The sequence below is a fragment of the Pleurodeles waltl genome, chromosome 5 (assembly GCF_031143425.1).
Source record: "Pleurodeles waltl isolate 20211129_DDA chromosome 5, aPleWal1.hap1.20221129, whole genome shotgun sequence".
NCBI lineage: Eukaryota > Metazoa > Chordata > Amphibia > Caudata > Salamandridae > Pleurodeles > Pleurodeles waltl.
The window spans coordinates 540,568,412-540,588,242 of record NC_090444.1 but is presented as its reverse complement, the minus strand read 5'-3'; positions in this window follow the sequence as shown (position 1 = coordinate 540,588,242).

Below are 19,831 nucleotides of genomic sequence, written 5' to 3'. Positions count from 1 at the left end.
CAAGACAAGGGCACAGTGCAGGGGAGAGTGCTAACACCTCCCCCAGGCAGGAGCTGTAACACCTGGCGGTGAGCCTTAAAGGCTCACCCCTTTGTCACAGCACCGCAGGACACTCCAGCTTAGTGGAGTTGCCCGCCCCCTCCGGCCACGGCCCCCACTTTTGGCGGCAAGGCTGGAGGAAACAAAGAAAACAACAAGGAGGAGTCACTGGCCAGTCGGGACAGCCCCTAAGGTGTCCTGAGCTGAGGTGACTCTAACTTTTAGAAATCCTCCATCTTGCAGATGGAGGATTCCCCCAATAGGATTAGGGATGTGACCCCCTCCCCTTGGGAGGGGGCACAAAGAGGGTGTACTCACCCTCAGGGCTAGTAGCCATTGGCTACTAACCCCCCAGACCTAAACACGCCCTTAAATTTAGTATTTAAGGGCTCCCCTGAACCTAGAAAAACAGATTCCTGCAACTACAAGAAGAAGGACTGCTGAGCTGAAAAACCCCTGCAGAGGAAGAACAGAAGACACCAACTGCCTTGGCCCCAGACTTACCGGCCTGTCTCCTGCCTTCCAAAGAAACCTGCTCCAGCGACGCTTTCCAAGGGACCAGCGACCTCTGAATCCTCTGAGGACTGCCCTGCTTCGAAAAAGACAAGAAACTCCTGAGGACAGCGGCACTGCTCCAAAAGAACTGCAACTTTGTTACAAGGAGCAGATTTAAAGACCCCTGCAACTCCTCGCAAGAAGCGTGAGAATTGCAACACTGCACCCGGCGACCCCGAATCGACTGGTGGAGAACAACCAACTCAGGGAGGACCCTCCGGCGACTCTACGACTGTGAGTAACCAAAGTTGTCCCCCCTGAGCCCCCACAGCGACTCCTGCAGAGGGAATCCCCAGGCTCCCCCTGACCGAGACTGTCTGAACTCCATTTCCCGACGGCTGGGAAAGACCCTGCACCCGCAGCCCCCAGCCCCTAAAGAAACGGAACTGCTGTGCAGGAGTGACCCCCAGGAGGCCCTCTCCCTTGCCCAGGTGGTGGCTACCCCGAGGAGCCCCCCCCTTGCCTGCCTGCATCGCTGAAGAGACCCCTTGGTCTCCCATTGAAAACTAAAGGAAACCCGACGCTTGTTTGCACACTGCACCCGGCCGCCCCCGCGCTGCTGAGGGTGTACTTTCTGTGTGGACTTGTGTCCCCCCCGGTGCCCTACAAAACCCCCCTGGTCTGCCCTCCGAAGACGCGGGTACTTACCTGCTGGCAGACTGGAACCGGGGCACCCCCTTCTCTCCATTATAGCCTATGTGTTTTGGGCACCTCTTTGACCTTTGCACCTGACCGGCCCTGAGCTGCTGGTGTGATAACTTTGGGGTTGCTCTGAACCCCCAACGGTGGGCTACCTTGGACCAAAAACTGAAACCTGTAAGTGACTTACTTACCTGTGAAATCTAACAAAACTTTACCTCCCCCAGGAACTGTGAAAATTGCAGTGTGTCCACTTTTAAAACAGCTTATTGTGTTTTATGTGAAAAGTATACATGCTAAAGTAATGATTCAAAGTTCCTAGAGTACTTACCTGCAATACCTTTAAAATGAGATATTACATGTAAAATTTGAACCTGTGGTTCTTAAAATAAACTAAGAAAAGATATTTTTCTATAACAAAACCTATTGGCTGGATTTGTCTCTGAGTGTGTGTACCTCATTTATTGTCTATGTGTATGTACAACAAATGCTTAACACTACTCCTTGGATAAGCCTACTGCTCGACCACACTACCACAAAATAGAGCATTAGTATTATCTCTTTTTGCCACTATCTTACCTCTAAGGGGAACCCTTGGACTCTGTGCATGCTATTCCTTACTTTGAAATAGCACATACAGAGCCAACTTCCTACATTGGTGGATCAGTGGTGGGGTACAAGACTTTGCATTTGCTGGACTACTCAGCCAATACCTGATCACACGACAAATTCCAAAAATTGTCATTAGAAATTGATTTTTGCAATTTGAAATTTTTCTAAATTCTTTAAAGTCCTGCTAGGGCCTTGTGTTAGTCCCTGTTAGCATTTCTTTTAGAGTTTAAAAGTTTGGTAAAAGTTTTAATTAGATTCTAGAACCAGTTTTAGATTCTTAAAAAGCATTCCAACTTTTAGAAGAATAATGTCTAGTACAGATATGAATGTGGTGGAACTCGACACCACACCTTACCTCCATCTCCAGATGAAAGAGCTAAGGTCACTCTGTACAATAAGAAAAATAACAATGGGCTCCAGACCTACCAAACTACAGCTCCAGGAGCTGTTGGCAGAGTATGATAGAGCCAACCCCTCTGTGGATGGCAACACAGAGGATGAAGATAGTGACTTGGAGGGTGATTCCCCCCCACCAGTCCTATCTAGGGAGAACAGGGCTTCTCAAGCCCTGACTCCAACAATAATAGTCAGAGATGCTGGCTCCCTCACAGGAGGGACCAGCACCTCTGAAATCACTGAGGATAACTCCAGTGAAGAGGACATCCAGTTAGCCAGGATGGCCAAAAGATTGGCTTTGGAAAGACAGATCCTAGCCATAGAAAGGGAAAGACAAGAGATGGGCCTAGGACCCAACAATGGTGGCAGCAACATAAATGGGGTCAGAGATTCTCCTGACATGTTGAAAATCCCCAAAGGGATTGTAACAAAATATGAAGATGGTGATGACATCACCAAATGGTTCACAGCTTTTGAGAGGGCTTGTGTAACCAGAAAAGTGAACAAATCTCACTGGGGTGCTCTCCTTTGGGAAATGTTCACAGGAAAGTGTAGGGATAGACTCCTCACACTCTCTGGAAAAGATGCAGAATCTTATGACCTCATGAAGGGTACCCTGATTGAGGGCTTTGGATTCTCCACTGAGGAGTATAGGATTAGATTCAGGGGGGCTCAAAAATCCTCGAGCCAGACCTGGGTTGACTTTGTAGACTACTCAGTAAAAACACTAGATGGTTGGATTCAAGGCAGTGGTGTAAGTGATTATGATGGGCTGTACAATTTATTTGTGAAAGAACACCTGTTAAGTAATTGTTTCAATGATAAACTCCATCAGCATCTGGTGGACCTAGGACCAATTTCTCCCCAAGAATTGGGAAAGAAGGCAGACCATTGGGTCAAGACTAGGGTGTCCAAAACTTCCACAGGGGGTGACCAAAAGAAAGGGGTCACAAAACCTCCCCAGGGGAAAGGTGGTGAGACAGCCAAAAACAAAAATAGTAAAGAGTCTTCTACAGGCCCCCAAAAACCTGCACAGGAGGGTGGGCCCAGAGCCTCTTCACAAAACAATTCTGGGTACAAGGGTAAAAACTTTGATCCCAAAAAGGCCTGGTGTCGTAGATGTAGTCAGTCTGGACACCAAACTGGAGACAAGGCCTGTCCCAAGAAAGATACCACTTCTAACTCCCATCCAGCTAAAACTGGAATGGCCAGTCTCCAAGTGGGATCAACAGTGTGCCCAGAGCAAATCAAGTGTCACACTGAAGCTACATTAGTCTCTGAGGGTGGGGTGGATTTAGCCACACTGGCTGCCTGGCCCCCTAACATGCAAAAATACAGGCAGCAGCTCTTAATTAATGGGACAAGTGTAGAGGGCCTGAGGGATACAGGTGCCAGTGTCACCATGGTGACAGAGAAAATGGTTTCCCCTGGCCAATACCTGACTGGACAAACTTATCCAGTCACCAATGCTGACAATCAAACTAAAGTACATCCCATGGCAATGGTAACTTTAGAGTGGGGAGGGGTCAATGGCCTGAAACAGGTGGTGGTCTCCTCAAATATCCCAGTAGACTGTTTGCTTGGAAACGACCTGGAGTCCTCAGCATGGGCTGAGGTAGAACTGAAAACCCATGCAGCCATGCTGGGTATCCCTGAACTGGTGTGTGTCAAGACAAGGGCACAGTGCAAGGCACAGGGTGAAAAAGTAGAGCTGGAGTCTGGAAAAATGGCCCAGCCTACCAAGAGGAAAGGAAAGTCAGCTGGGAAACCAGCTGCAACACAACACCAAAAAGAGAACCTCTCTTCTCAGGAAGAAGTTCTGCCCTCTGAGGGAACTGAGCCTATGGAACTGGAACCTTATCAGGTTGAGCTCTTAGGCCCAGGGGGACCCTCAAGGGAAGAGTTGTGTAAGGGACAAGAAACCTGTCCCTCTCTTGAAGGCCTTAGGCAGCAAGCTGCTGAAGAGTCCAAAGGCAAGAAAAATGGAACACATAGGGTCTATTGGGAAGATGGACTCCTGTACACTGAGGCAAGAGATCCCAAACCTGGTGCCACTAGGAGAGTGGTAGTGCCTCAGAGTTTCAGAGAGTTTATCCTGACCTTAGCCCATGATATTCCCCTTGCTGGGCATTTGGGACAAACCAAGACGTGGGAGAGGTTAGTCAACCACTTCTACTGGCCCAATATGTCCCAGAAGGTTAAGGAGTTTTGCCTCTCCTGCCCCACCTGTCAAGCCAGTGGTAAGACAGGTGGGCTTCCAAAGCCCCCCCTCATTCCACTTCCAGTGGTGGGGGTCCCCTTTGAAAGAGTGGGTGTGGACATAGTTGGTCCACTAGAACCTCCCACAGCCTCAGGAAATATGTACATCCTAGTAGTAGTGGATCATGCTACTAGGTATCCTGAAGCTATTCCCCTTAGGTCGACTACTGCCCCTGCAGTAGCCAAGGCCCTCATTGGTATCTTTACCAGAGTGGGCTTCCCTAAGGAGGTGGTGTCTGACAGAGGTACCAACTTCATGTCAGCATACCTAAAACACATGTGGAATGAATGTGGGGTGACTTATAAATTCACTACACCATATCATCCACAAACTAATGGCCTTGTTGAGAGATTCAACAAGACATTAAAGGGCATGATCATGGGGCTCCCAGAGAAACTCAAAAGGAGATGGGATGTCCTCTTGCCATGTCTGCTTTTCGCTTACAGAGAGGTGCCTCAGAAGGGAGTAGGATTCTCACCCTTTGAACTTCTGTTTGGCCACCCTGTAAGGGGACCACTTGCTCTTGTTAAAGAAGGCTGGGAGAGACCTCTTCATGAGCCTAAACAAGACATAGTGGACTATGTACTTGGCCTTCGCTCAAGAATGGCAGAGTACATGGAAAAGGCAAGTAAAAACCTTGAGGCCAGCCAACAACTCCAGAAGTTGTGGTATGACCAAAAGGCTGCACTGGTTGAATTTCAACCAGGACAGAAAGTCTGGGTTCTGGAGCCTGTGGCTCCCAGGGCACTCCAGGACAAATGGAGTGGCCCTTACCCAGTACTAGAAAGGAAGAGGCAGGTCACCTACCTGGTGGACCTGGGCACAAGCAGGAGCCCCAAGAGGGTGATCCATGTGAACCGCCTTAAGCTCTTCCATGACAGGGCTGATGTAAATCTGTTGATGGTGACAGATGAGGACCAGGAAGCTGAGAGTGAACCTCTCCCTGATCTCCTCTCATCAGACCCTAAAGATGGCTCAGTAGATGGAGTGATCTACTCAGACACCCTCTCTAGCCAACAGCAGTCTGACTGTAGGAAGGTCCTGCAGCAGTTTGCTGAACTCTTTTCCCTAACCCCTGGTCAGACACACCTGTGTACCCATGATGTGGACACAGGAGACAGCATGCCTGTCAAAAACAAAATATTTAGACAGTCTGACCAAGTTAAGGAAAGCATCAAGGTGGAAGTCCACAAGATGCTGGAATTGGGAGTAATCGAGTACTCTGACAGCCCCTGGGCTAGCCCAGTGGTCTTAGTCCCCAAACCTCACACCAAAGAAGGAAAGAGAGAGATGAGGTTTTGTGTGGACTACAGAGGTCTCAACTCTGTCACCAAGACAGATGCCCATCCCATTCCTAGAGCTGATGAGCTAATAGACAAATTAGGGGCTGCCAAATTCTTAAGTACCTTTGACTTAACAGCAGGGTTCTGGCAAATCAAAATGGCCCCTGGAGCAAAAGAAAAGACAGCATTCTCCACACCTGATGGGCATTATCAGTTCACTGTTATGCCCTTTGGTTTAAAGAATGCCCCTGCCACCTTCCAAAGGTTGGTGAATCAAGTCCTTGCTGGGTTGGAATCCTTTAGTGCAGCTTATCTTGATGATATTGCTGTCTTCAGCTCCACCTGGCAGGATCACCTGGTCCACCTGAAGAAGGTTTTGAAGGCTCTGCAATCTGCAGGCCTCTCTATCAAGGCATCCAAATGCCTGATAGGGCAGGGAACTGTGGTTTACTTGAGACACCTTGTAGGTGGAGGCCAAGTTCAGCCACTCCAACCCAAGATCCAGACTATTCTGGACTGGGTAGCTCCAAAAACCCAGACTCAAGTCAGGGCATTCCTTGGCTTGACTGGGTACTATAGGAGGTTTGTGAAGGGATATGGATCCATTGTGACAGCCCTCGCAGAACTCACCTCCAAGAAAATGCCCAAGAAAGTAAACTGGACTGTAGAATGCCAACAGGCCTTTGACACCCTGAAGCAAGCTATGTGCACAGCACCAGTTCTAAAAGCTCCAGATTAATCCAAGCAATTCATTGTGCAAACAGATGCCTCTGAACATGGGATAGGGGCAGTTTTGTCCCAAACAAATGATGATGGCCTTGACCAGCCTGTTGCTTTCATTAGCAGGAGGTTACTCCCCAGGGAGCAGCGTTGGAGTGCCATTGAGAGGGAGGCCTTTGCTGTGGTTTGGTCCCTGAAGAAGTTGCGACCATACCTCTTTGGTACTCACTTCCTAGTTCAAACTGACCACAGACCTCTCAGATGGCTGATGCAAATGAAAGGTGAAAATCCAAAACTGTTGAGGTGGTCCATCTCCCTACAGGGAATGGACTTTATAGTGGAACACAGACCTGGGACTGCCCATGCCAATGCAGATGGCCTTTCCAGGTTCTTCCACTTAGAAAATGAAGACTCTCTTGGGAAAGGTTAGTCTCATCCTCTTTCGTTTGGGGGGGGGGTTGTGTAAGGAAATGCCTCCTTGGCATGGTTACCCCCTGACTTTTTGCCTTTGCTGATGCTATGTTTTGAATTGAAAGTGTGCTGAGGCCTGCTAACCAGGCCCCAGCACCAGTGTTCTTTCCTTAACCTGTACTTTTGATTCCACAATTGGCACACCCTGGCATCCAGATAAGTCCCTTGTAACTGGTACCTCTGGTACCAAGGGCCCTGATGCCAGGGAAGGTCTCTAAGGGCTGCAGCATGTCTTATGCCACCCTGGAGACCCCTCACTCAGCACAGACACACTGCTTGCCAGCTTGTGTGTGCTGGTGAGAACAAAACGAGTAAGTCGACATGGCACTCCCCTCAGGGTGCCATGCCAGCCTCTCACTGCCTATGCAGTATAGGTAAGACACCCCTCTAGCAGGCCTTACAGCCCTAAGGCAGGGTGCATTATACCATAGGTGAGGGCACCAGTGCATGAGCACTGTGCCCCTACAGTGTCTAAGCAAAACCTTAGACATTGTCAGTGCAGGGTAGCCATAAGAGTATATGGTCTGGGAGTCTGTTTTACACGAACTCCACAGCACCATAATGGCTACACTGAAAACTGGGAAGTTTGGTATCAAACTTCTCAGCACAATAAATGCACACTGATGCCAGTGTACATTTTATTGTAAAATACACCACAGAGGGCACCTTAGAAGTGCCCCCTGAAACCTAACCGACTATCTGTGTAGGCTGACTGGTTCCAGCAGCCTGCCACACTAGAGACATGTTGCTGGCCCCATGGGGAGAGTGCCTTTGTCACTCTGAGGCCAGTAACAAAGCCTGCACTGGGTGGAGATGCTAACACCTCCGCCCAGGCAGGAGCTGTAACACCTGGCGGTGAGCCTCAAAGGCTCACCCCTTTGTCACAGCACCGCAGGACACTCCAGCTTAGTGGAGTTGCCCGCCCCCTCCGGCCACGGCCCTCACTTTTGGCGGCAAGGCTGGAGGAAACAAAGAAAACAACAAGGAGGAGTCACTGGCCAGTCAGGACAGCCCCTAAGGTGTCCTGAGCTGAGGTGACTCTAACTTTTAGAAATCCTCCATCTTGCAGATGGAGGATTCCCCCAATAGGATTAGGGATGTGACCCCCTCCCCTTGGGAGGGGGCACAAAGAGGGTGTACTCACCCTCAGGGCTAGTAGCCATTGGCTACTAACCCCCCAGACCTAAACACGCCCTTAAATTTAGTATTTAAGGGCTCCCCTGAACCTAGAAAAACAGATTCCTGCAACTACAAGAAGAAGGACTGCTGAGCTGAAAAACCCCTGCAGAGGAAGAACAGAAGATACCAACTGCCTTGGCCCCAGACTTACCGTCCTGTCTCCTGCCTTCCAAAGAAACCTGCTCCAGCGACGCTTTCCAAGGGACCAGCGACCTCTGAATCCTCTGAGGACTGCCCTGCTTCGAAAAAGACAAGAAACTCCTGAGGACAGCAGCACTGCTCCAAAAGAACTGCAACTTTGTTACAAGGAGCAGATTTAAAGACCCCTGCAACTCCCCGCAAGAAGCGTGAGACTTGCAACACTGCACCCGGCGACCCCAACTCGACTGGTGGAGAACAACCAACTCAGGGAGGACCCTCCGGCGACTCTACGACTGTGAGTAACCAAAGTTGTCCCCCCTGAGCCCCCACAGCGACGCCTGCAGAGGGAATCCCCAGGCTCCCCCTGACCGCGACTGTCTGAACTCCATTTCCCGACGGCTGGGAAAGACCCTGCACCCGCAGTCCCCAGCCCCTAAAGAAACTGAACTTCTGTGCAGGAATGACCCCCAGGAGGCCCTCTCCCTTGCCCAGGTGGTGGCTACCCCGAGGAGCCCCCCCCCTTGCCTGCCTGCATCGCTGAAGAGACCCCTTGGTCTCCCATTGAAAACTAAAGGAAACCCGACGCTTGTTTGCACACTGCACCCGGCCGCCCCCGCGCTGCTGAGGGTGTACTTTCTGTGTGGACTTGTGTCCCCCCCGGTGCCCTACAAAACCCCCCTGGTCTGCCCTCCGAAGACGCGGGTACTTACCTGCTGGCAGACTGGAACCGGGGCACCCCCTTCTCTCCATTATAGCCTATGTGTTTTGGGCACCTCTTTGACCTTTGCACCTGACCGGCCCTGAGCTGCTGGTGTGATAACTTTGGGGTTGCTCTGAACCCCCAACGGTGGGCTACCTTGGACCAAAAACTGAAACCTGTAAGTGACTTACTTACCTGTGAAATCTAACAAAACTTTACCTCCCCCAGGAACTGTGAAAATTGCAGTGTCCACTTTTAAAACAGCTTATTGTGTTTTATGTGAAAAGTATACATGCTAAAGTAATGATTCAAAGTTCCTAGAGTACTTACCTGCAATACCTTTCAAATGAGATATTACATGTAAAATTTGAACCTGTGGTTCTTAAAATAAACTAAGAAAATATATTTTTCTATAACAAAACCTATTGGCTGGATTTGTCTCTGAGTGTGTGTACCTCATTTATTGTCTATGTGTATGTACAACAAATGCTTAACACTACTCCTTGGATAAGCCTACTGCTCGACCACACTACCACAAAATAGAGCATTAGTATTATCTCTTTTTGCCACTATCTTACCTCTAAGGGGAACCCTTGGACTCTGTGCATGCTATTCCTTACTTTGAAATAGCACATACAGAGCCAACTTCCTACATTGGTGGATCAGTGGTGGGGTACAAGACTTTGCATTTGCTGGACTACTCAGCCAATACCTGATCACACGACAAATTCCAAAAATTGTCATTAGAAATTGATTTTTGCAATTTGAAATTTTTCTAAATTCTTTAAAGTCCTGCTAGGGCCTTGTGTTAGTCCCTGTTAGCATTTCTTTTAGAGTTTAAAAGTTTGGTAAAAGTTTGAATTAGATTCTAGAACCAGTTTTAGATTCTTAAAAAGCATTCCAACTTTTAGAAGAATAATGTCTAGTACAGATATGAATGTGGTGGAACTCGACACCACACCTTACCTCCATCTCCAGATGAAAGAGCTAAGGTCACTCTGTACAATAAGAAAAATAACAATGGGCTCCAGACCTACCAAACTACAGCTCCAGGAGCTGTTGGCAGAGTATGATAGAGCCAACCCCTCTGTGGATGGCAACACAGAGGATGAAGATAGTGACTTGGAGGGTGATTCCCCCCCACCAGTCCTATCTAGGGAGAACAGGGCTTCTCAAGCCCTGACTCCAACAATAATAGTCAGAGATGCTGGCTCCCTCACAGGAGGGACCAGCACCTCTGAAATCACTGAGGATAACTCCAGTGAAGAGGACATCCAGTTAGCCAGGATGGCCAAAAGATTGGCTTTGGAAAGACAGATCCTAGCCATAGAAAGGGAAAGACAAGAGATGGGCCTAGGACCCAACAATGGTGGCAGCAACATAAATAGGGTCAGAGATTCTCCTGACATGTTGAAAATCCCCAAAGGGATTGTAACAAAATATGAAGATGGTGATGACATCACCAAATGGTTCACAGCTTTTGAGAGGGCTTGTGTAACCAGAAAAGTGAACAAATCTCACTGGGGTGCTCTCCTTTGGGAAATGTTCACAGGAAAGTGTAGGGATAGACTCCTCACACTCTCTGGAAAAGATGCAGAATCTTATGACCTCATGAAGGGTACCCTGATTGAGGGCTTTGGATTCTCCACTGAGGAGTATAGGATTAGATTCAGGGGGGCTCAAAAATCCTCGAGCCAGACCTGGGTTGACTTTGTAGACTACTCAGTAAAAACACTAGATGGTTGGATTCAAGGCAGTGGTGTAAGTGATTATGATGGGCTGTACAATTTATTTGTGAAAGAACACCTGTTAAGTAATTGTTTCAATGATAAACTGCATCAGCATCTGGTGGACCTAGGACCAATTTCTTCCCAAGGATTGGGAAAGAAGGCGGACCATTGGGTCAAGACTAGGGTGTCCAAAACTTCCACAGGGGGTGACCAAAAGAAAGGGGTCACAAAACCTCCCCAGGGGAAAGGTGGTGAGACAGCCAAAAACAAAAATAGTAAAGAGTCTTCTACAGGCCCCCAAAAACCTGCACAGGAGGGTGGGCCCAGAGCCTCTTCACAAAACAATTCTGGGTACAAAGGTAAAAACTTTGATCCCAAAAAGGCCTGGTGTCGTAGCTGTAGTCAGTCTGGACACCAAACTGGAGACAAGGCCTGTCCCAAGAAAGATACCACTTCTAACTCCCATCCAGCTAAAACTGGAATGGCCAGTCTCCAAGTGGGATCAACAGTGTGCCCAGAGCAAATCAGGTGTCACACTGAAGCTACATTAGTCTCTGAGGGTGGGGTGGATTTAGCCACACTGGCTGCCTGGCCCCCTAACGTGCAAAAATACAGGCATCAGCTCTTAATTAATGGGACAAATGTAGAGGGCCTGAGGGATACAGGTGCCAGTGTCACCATGGTGACAGAGAAACTGGTTTCCCCTGGCCAATACCTGACTGGACAAACTTATCCAGTCACCAATGCTGACAATCAAACTAAAGTACATCCCATGGCAATGGTAACTTTAGAGTGGGGAGGGGTCAATGGCCTGAAACAGGTGGTGGTCTCCTCAAATATCCCAGTAGACTGTTTGCTTGGAAACGACCTGGAGTCCTCAGCATGGGCTGAGGTAGAACTGAAAACCCATGCAGCCATGCTGGGTATCCCTGAACTGGTGTGTGTCAAGACAAGGGCACAGTGCAAGGCACAGGGTGAAAAAGTAGAGCTGGAGTCTGGAAAAATGGCCCAGCCTACCAGGAGGAAAGGAAAGTCAGCTGGGAAACCAGCTGCAACACAACACCAAAAAGAGAACCTCTCTTCTCAGGATGAAGTTCTGCCCTCTGAGGGAACTGAGCCTATGGAACTGGAACCTTATCAGGTTGAGCTCTTAGGCCCAGGGGGACCCTCAAGGGAAGAGTTGTGTAAGGGACAAGAAACCTGTCCCTCTCTTGAAGGCCTTAGGCAGCAAGCTGCTGAAGAGTCCAAAGGCAAGAAAAATGGAACACATAGGGTCTATTGGGAAGATGGACTCCTGTACACTGAGGCAAGAGATCCCAAACCTGGTGCCACTAGGAGAGTGGTAGTGCCTCAGAGTTTCAGAGAGTTTATCCTGACCTTAGCCCATGATATTCCCCTTGCTGGGCATTTGGGACAAACCAAGACGTGGGAGAGGTTAGTCAACCACTTCTACTGGCCCAATATGTCCCAGAAGGTTAAGGAGTTTTGCCTCTCCTGCCCCACCTATCAAGCCAGTGGTAAGACAGGTGGGCTTCCAAAGGCCCTCCTCATTCCACTTCCAGTGGTGGGGCTCCCCTTTGAAAGAGTGGGTGTGGACATAGTTGGTCCACTAGAACCTCCCACAGCCTCAGGAAATATGTACATCCTAGTAGTAGTGGATCATGCTACTAGGTATCCTGAAGCTATTCCCCTTAGGTCGACTACTGCCCCTGCAGTAGCCAAGGCCCTCATTGGTATCTTTACCAGAGTGGGCTTCCCTAAGGAGGTGGTGTCTGACAGAGGTACCAACTTCATGTCAGCATACCTAAAACACATGTGGAATGAATGTGGGGTGACTTATAAATTCACTACACCATATCATCCACAAACTAATGGCCTTGTTGAGAGATTCAACAAGACATTAAAGGGCATGATCATGGGGCTCCCAGAGAAACTCAAAAGGAGATGGGATGTCCTCTTGCCATGTCTGCTTTTCGCTTACAGAGAGGTGCCTCAGAAGGGAGTAGGATTCTCACCCTTTGAACTTCTGTTTGGCCACCCTGTAAGGGGACCACTAGCTCTTGTTAAAGAAGGCTGGGAGAGACCTCTTCATGAGCCTAAACAAGACATAGTGGACTATGTACTTGGCCTTCGCTCAAGAATGGCAGAGTACATGGAAAAGGCAAGTAAAAACCTTGAGGCCAGCCAACAACTCCAGAAGTTGTGGTATGACCAAAAGGCTGCACTGGTTGAATTTCAACCAGGGCAGAAAGTCTGGGTTCTGGAGCCTGTGGCTCCCAGGGCACTCCAGGACAAATGGAGTGGCCCTTACCCAGTACTAGAAAGGAAGAGTCAGGTCACCTACCTGGTGGACCTGGGCACAAGCAGGAGCCCCAAGAGGGTGATCCATGTGAACCGCCTTAAGCTCTTCCATGACAGGGCTGATGTAAATCTGTTGATGGTGACAGATGAGGACCAGGAAGCTGAGAGTGAACCTCTCCCTGATCTCCTCTCATCAGACCCTAAAGATGGCTCAGTAGATGGAGTGATCTACTCAGACACCCTCTCTAGCCAACAGCAGTCTGACTGTAGGAAGGTCCTGCAGCAGTTTGCTGAACTCTTTTCCCTAACCCCTGGTCAGACACACCTGTGTACCCATGATGTGGACACAGGAGACAGCATGCCTGTCAAAAACAAAATATTTAGACAGTCTGACCAAGTTAAGGAAAGCATCAAGGTGGAAGTCCACAAGATGCTGGAATTGGGAGTAATCGAATACTCTGACAGCCCCTGGGCTAGCCCAGTGGTCTTAGTCCCCAAACCTCACACCAAAGAAGGAAAGAGAGAGATGAGGTTTTGTGTGGACTACAGAGGTCTCAACTCTGTCACCAAGACAGATGCCCATCCCATTCCTAGAGCTGATGAGCTAATAGACAAATTAGGGGCTGCCAAATTCTTAAGTACCTTTGACTTAACAGCAGGGTACTGGCAAATCAAAATGGCCCCTGGAGCAAAAGAAAAGACAGCATTCTCCACACCTGATGGGCATTATCAGTTCACTGTTATGCCCTTTGGTTTAAAGAATGCCCCTGCCACCTTCCAAAGGTTGGTGAATCAAGTCCTTGCTGGGTTGGAATCCTTTAGTGCAGCTTATCTTGATGATATTGCTGTCTTCAGCTCCACCTGGCAGGATCACCTGGTCCACCTGAAGAAGGTTTTGAAGGCTCTGCAATCTGCAGGCCTCTCTATCAAGGCATCCAAATGCCAGATAGGGCAGGGAACTGTGGTTTACTTGGGACACCTTGTAGGTGGAGGCCAAGTTCAGCCACTCCAACCCAAGATCCAGACTATTCTGGACTGGGTAGCTCCAAAAACCCAGACTCAAGTCAGGGCATTCCTTGGCTTGACTGGGTACTATAGGAGGTTTGTGAAGGGATATGGATCCATTGTGACAGCCCTCACAGAACTCACCTCCAAGAAAATGCCCAAGAAAGTAAACTGGACTGTAGAATGCCAACAGGCCTTTGACACCCTGAAGCAAGCTATGTGCACAGCACCAGTTCTAAAAGCTCCAGATTACTCCAAGCACTTCATTGTGCAAACAGATGCCTCTGAACATGGGATATGGGCAGTTTTGTCCCAAACAAATGATGATGGCCTTGACCAGCCTGTTGCTTTCATTAGCAGGAGGTTACTCCCCAGGGAGCAGCGTTGGAGTGCCATTGAGAGGGAGGCCTTTGCTGTGGTTTGGTCCCTGAAGAAGTTGAGACCATACCTCTTTGGTACTCACTTCCTAGTTCAAACTGACCACAGACCTCTCAGATGGCTGATGCAAATGAAAGGTGAAAATCCAAAACTGTTGAGGTGGTCCATCTCCCTACAGGGAATGGACTTTATAGTGGAACACAGACCTGGGACTGCCCATGCCAATGCAGATGGCCTTTCCAGGTTCTTCCACTTAGAAAATGAAGACTCTCTTGGGAAAGGTTAGTCTCATCCTCTTTCGTTTGGGGGGGGGGGGTTGTGTAAGGAAATGCCTCTTTAGCATGGTTACCCCCTGACTTTTTGCTTTTGCTGATGCTATGTTTTGAATTGAAAGTGTGCTGAGGCCTGCTAACCAGGCCCCAGCACCAGTGTTCTTTCCCTAACCTGTACTTTTGATTCCACAATTGGCACACCCTGGCATCCAGATAAGTCCCTTGTAACTGGTACCTCTGGTACCAAGGGCCCTGATGCCAGGGAAGGTCTCTAAGGGCTGCAGCATGTCTTATGCCACCCTGGAGACCCCTCACTCAGCACAGACACACTGCTTGCCAGCTTGTGTGTGCTGGTGAGAACAAAACGAGTAAGTCGACATGGCACTCCCCTCAGGGTGCCATGCCAGCCTCTCACTGCCTATGCAGTATAGGTAAGACACCCCTCTAGCAGGCCTTACAGCCCTAAGGCAGGGTGCACTATACCATAGGTGAGGGCACCAGTGCATGAGCACTGTGCCCCTACAGTGTCTAAGCAAAACCTTAGACATTGTAAGTGTAGGGTAGCCATAAGAGTATATGGTCTGGGAGTCTGTTTTACACGAACTCCACAGCACCATAATGGCTACACTGAAAACTGGGAAGTTTGGTATCAAACTTCTCAGCACAATAAATGCACACTGATGCCAGTGTACATTTTATTGTAAAATACACCACAGAGGGCACCTTAGAGGTGCCCCCTGAAACCTAACCGACTATCTGTGTAGGCTGACTGGTTCCAGCAGCCTGCCACACTAGAGACATGTTGCTGGCCCCATGGGGAGAGTGCCTTTGTCACTCTGAGGCCAGTAACAAAGCCTGCACTGGGTGGAGATGCTAACACCTCCCCCAGGCAGGAGCTGTAACACCTGGCGGTGAGCCTCAAAGGCTCACCCCTTTGTCACAGCACCGCAGGACACTCCAGCTTAGTGGAGTTGCCCGCCCCCTCCGGCCACGGCCCTCACTTTTGGCGGCAAGGCTGGAGGAAACAAAGAAAACAACAAGGAGGAGTCACTGGCCAGTCAGGACAGCCCCTAAGGTGTCCTGAGCTGAGGTGACTCTAACTTTTAGAAATCCTCCATCTTGCAGATGGAGGATTCCCCAAATAGGATTAGGGATGTGACCCCCTCCCCTTGGGAGGGGGCACAAAGAGGGTGTACTCACCCTCAGGGCTAGTAGCCATTGGCTACTAACCCCCCAGACCTAAACACGCCCTTAAATTTAGTATTTAAGGGCTCCCCTGAACCTAGAAAAACAGATTCCTGCAACTACAAGAAGAAGGACTGCTGAGCTGAAAAACCCCTGCAGAGGAAGAACAGAAGATACCAACTGCCTTGGCCCCAGACTTACCGGCCTGTCTCCTGCCTTCCAAAGAAACCTGCTCCAGCGACGCTTTCCAAGGGACCAGCGACCTCTGAATCCTCTGAGGACTGCCCTGCTTCGAAAAAGACATGAAACTCCTGAGGACAGCAGCACTGCTCCAAAAGAACTGCAACTTTGTTACAAGGAGCAGATTTAAAGACCCCTGCAACTCCCCGCAAGAAGCGTGAGACTTGCAACACTGCACCCGGCGACCCCGACTCGACTGGTGGAGAACAACCAACTCAGGGAGGACACTCCGGCGACTCTACGACTGTGAGTAACCAAAGTTGTCCCCCCTGAGCCCCCACAGCGACGCCTGCAGAGGGAATCCCCAGGCTCCCCCTGACCGCGACTGTCTGAACTCCATTTCCCGACGGCTGGGAAAGACCCTGCACCCGCAGCCCCCAGCCCCTAAAGAAACGGAACTTCTGTGCAGGAATGACCCCCAGGAGGCCCTCTCCCTTGCCCAGGTGGTGGCTACCCCGAGGAGCCCCCCCCTTGCCTGCCTGCATCGCTGAAGAGACCCCTTGGTCTCCCATTGAAAACTAAAGGAAACCCGACGCTTGTTTGCACACTGCACCCGGCCGCCCCCGCGCTGCTGAGGGTGTACTTTCTGTGTGGACTTGTGTCCCCCCCGGTGCCCTACAAAACCCCCCTGGTCTGCCCTCCGAAGACGCGGGTACTTACCTGCTGGCAGACTGGAACCGGGGCACCCACTTCTCTCCATTATAGCCTATGTGTTTTGGGCACCTCTTTGACCTTTGCACCTGACCGGCCCTGAGCTGCTGGTGTGATAACTTTGGGGTTGCTCTGAACCCCCAACGGTGGGCTACCTTGGACCAAAAACTGAAACCTGTAAGTGACTTACTTACCTGTGAAATCTAACAAAACTTTACCTCCCCCAGGAACTGTGAAAATTGCAGTGTCCACTTTTAAAACAGCTTATTGTGTTTTATGTGAAAAGTATACATGCTAAAGTAATGATTCAAAGTTCCTAGAGTACTTACCTGCAATACCTTTCAAATGAGATATTACATGTAAAATTTGAACCTGTGGTTCTTAAAATAAACTAAGAAAATATATTTTTCTCAAACAAAACCTATTGGCTGGATTTGTCTCTGAGTGTGTGTACCTCATTTATTGTCTATGTGTATGTACAACAAATGCTTAACACTACTCCTTGGATAAGCCTACTGCTCGACCACACTACCACAAAATAGAGCATTAGTATTATCTCTTTTTGCCACTATCTTACCTCTAAGGGGAACCCTTGGACTCTGTGCATGCTATTCCTTACTTTGAAATAGCACATACAGAGCCAACTTCCTACATTGGTGGATCAGCGGTGGGGTACAAGACTTTGCATTTGCTGGACTACTCAGCCAATACCTGATCACACGACAAATTCCAAAAGTTGTCATTAGAAATTGATTTTTGCAATTTGAAATTTTTCTAAATTCTTTAAAGTCCTGCTAGGGCCTTGTGTTAGTCCCTGTTAGCATTTCATTTAGAGTTTAAAAGTTTGGTAAAAGTTTGAATTAGATTCTAGAACCAGTTTTAGATTCTTAAAAAGCATTCCAACTTTTAGAAGAATAATGTCTAGTACAGATATGAATGTGGTGGAACTCGACACCACACCTTACCTCCATCTCCAGATGAAAGAGCTAAGGTCACTATGTACAATAAGAAAAATAACAATGGGCTCCAGACCTACCAAACTACAGCTCCAGGAGCTGTTGGCAGAGTATGATAGAGCCAACCCCTCTGTGGATGGCAACACAGAGGATGATGATAGTGACTTGGAGGGTGATTCCCCCCCACCAGTCCTATCTAGGGAGAACAGGGCTTCTCAAGCCCTGACTCCAACAATAATAGTCAGAGATGCTGGCTCCCTCACAGGAGGGACCAGCACCTCTGAAATCACTGAGGATAACTCCAGTGAAGAGGACATCCAGTTAGCCAGGATGGCCAAAAGATTGGCTTTGGAAAGACAGATCCTAGCCATAGAAAGGGAAAGACAAGAGATGGGCCTAGGACCCATCAATGGTGGCAGCAACATAAATAGGGTCAGAGATTCTCCTGACATGTTGAAAATCCCAAAAGGGATTGTAACAAAATATGAAGATGGTGATGACATCACCAAATGGTTCACAGCTTTTGAGAGGGCTTGTAAACCAGAAAAGTGAACAAATCTCACTGGGGTGCTCTCCTTTGGGAAATGTTTACAGGAAAGTGTAGGGATAGACTCCTCACACTCTCTGGAAAAGATGCAGAATCTTATGACCTCATGAAGGGTACCCTGATTGAGGGCTTTGGATTCTCCACTGAGGAGTATAGGATTAGATTCAGGGGGGCTCAAAAATCCTCGACCCAGACCTGGGTTGACTTTGTAGACTACTCAGTAAAAACACTAGATGGTTGGATTCAAGGCAGTGGTGTAAGTGATTATGATGGGCTGTACAATTTATTTGTGAAAGAACACCTGTTAAGTAATTGTTTCAATGATAAACTGCATCAGCATCTGGTGGACCTAGGACCAATTTCTTCCCAAGAATTGGGAAAGAAGGCGGACCATTGGGTCAAGACTAGGGTGTCCAAAACTTCCACAGGGGGTGACCAAAAGAAAGGGGTCACAAAACCTCCCCAGGGGAAAGGTGGTGAGACAGCCAAAAACAAAAATAGTAAAGAGTCTTCTACAGGCCCCCAAAAACCTGCACAGGAGGGTGGGCCCAGAGCCTCTTCACAAAACAATTCTGGGTACAAAGGTAAAAACTTTGATCCCAAAAAGGCCTGGTGTCGTAGCTGTAGTCAGTCTGGACACCAAACTGGAGACAAGGCCTGTCCCAAGAAAGATACCACTTCTAACTCCCATCCAGCTAAAACTGGAATGGCCAGTCTCCAAGTGGGATCAACAGTGTGCCCAGAGCAAATCAGGTGTCACACTGAAGCTACATTAGTCTCTGAGGGTGGGGTGGATTTAGCCACACTGGCTGCCTGGCCCCCTAACATGCAAAAATACAGGCATCAGCTCTTAATTAATGGGACAAATGTAGAGGGCCTGAGGGATACAGGTGCCAGTGTCACCATGGTGACAGAGAAACTGGTTTCCCCTGGCCAATACCTGACTGGACAAACTTATCCAGTCACCAATGCTGACAATCAAACTAAAGTACATCCCATGGCAATGGTAACTTTAGAGTGGGGAGGGGTCAATGGCCTGAAACAGGTGGTGGTCTCCTCAAATATCCCAGTAGACTGTTTGCTTGGAAACGACCTGGAGTCCTCAGCATGGGCTGAGGTAGAACTGAAAACCCATGCAGCCATGCTGGGTATCCCTGAACTGGTGTGTGTCAAGACAAGGGCACAGTGCAAGGCACAGGGTGAAAAAGTAGAGCTGGAGTCTGGAAAAATGGCCCAGCCTACCAGGAGGAAAGGAAAGTCAGCTGGGAAACCAGCTGCAACACAACACCAAAAAGAGAACCTCTCTTCTCAGGAAGAAGTTCTGCCCTCTGAGGGAACTGAGCCTATGGAACTGGAACCTTATCAGGTTGAGCTCTTAGGCCCAGGGGGACCCTCAAGGGAAGAGTTGTGTAAGGGACAAGAAACCTGTCCCTCTCTTGAAGGCCTTAGGCAGCAAGCTGCTGAAGAGTCCAACGGCAAGAAAAATGGAACACATAGGGTCTATTGGGAAGATGGACTCCTGTACACTGAGGCAAGAGATCCCAAACCTGGTGCCACTAGGAGAGTGGTAG